Here is a 1,063-nt window from a genome sequence, read left to right on the forward strand (position 1 = left end):
ACATAGGTAGGGGGATTATAGTCTGGGGCCAGCCTGGGCAAAAAAGCATGAAACCTTATCTGAAAAATAACTAAAGCAAAAAGGGCTAGGGGCATGACTCAAGTGGTAGAACGTTTGCCTAGCAAGCACAAGGCCCTGAGTTCAAACTCCAATACCACCAACTATATATACATATAAGTATATATGCAAATTATTGATGCCTGGCTAAGGATTGATATCCAGGAACTCAAAAACTTTAAATGCCAAAAAGAAAATATACTATCATTGGAAGGGTTGCCCTAGCCTGAGGAAGACGTGTGGCCCATTGTTCCTGTTCTTCACACTTTTCATTTTCTGCCCCTCTGTATGCCAGCAGGATGGCCCATAAGCAGGCCTGCTACATGGACAAGTACTTTGATGAACATTAGAAGTATCAGCATGCTGTGTTACCCAGAGAACTTTCCAAACAAGTATTTCAAACTCATCTGATGTCTGAACAGGAGAGACTTGGTGTTCAATAGAGTGTAAGCTGAGTCCATTACATTTTTCACCAGCATATTCTTCTCTTTGCACAACCTCTTCCAAAAAGAACAATAAAATGAAGTAATCTGGGATTATCTATTAAACCTTTCTTAAATTTAAGGTATATGTTTTTACAAAGTAGTATTCAGTGAATACTTAAGAATGTACAATTCATCTGTACCTGTGCATAAGCCGTATTCTTCACAGCAAGAGAACCCAGTTAAATACAACTGCAAGTAGGTCATTATAAGGTGCTTAAAAATTCTTCCAGTCAGTTTTCTGTTACTATAAGTGCCTGTTGGACTTTACCTGTTACTTTTGTTAAATAAAGTTTGTGTACTGCATTTTTTTAAAAAATAAATAATCCAATTAAAAACTGGGCAGATGATCTGAATAGATTTTTCTTTTGGCGGTACTGGGATTTGAATTTAGTGCCTTGTGCTTGCTAAACAGGTGCTCTACTACTTGAGCCACACCCCCAGCTCTGGATAGACATTTTTCAAAAGAAGATATACAAAGGACTACCAATATATGAAAAAATGTTCAACATCATTAGCTATCA

At 37.3% G+C, this 1,063-nt stretch overlaps 1 pseudogene; it reads left to right on the forward strand.

Moving 5' to 3' along the window:
- Window positions 1–356: 356 nt before the first annotated feature.
- Window positions 357–581, forward strand: LOC109700398 (cyclin-dependent kinases regulatory subunit 2 pseudogene; annotated as a pseudogene).
- The last annotated feature ends 482 nt before the right edge of the window (window positions 582–1,063 follow it).

The sequence above is a fragment of the Castor canadensis genome, chromosome X, assembly GCF_047511655.1.
Source record: "Castor canadensis chromosome X, mCasCan1.hap1v2, whole genome shotgun sequence".
NCBI classification, from domain to species: Eukaryota; Metazoa; Chordata; class Mammalia; order Rodentia; family Castoridae; genus Castor; species Castor canadensis.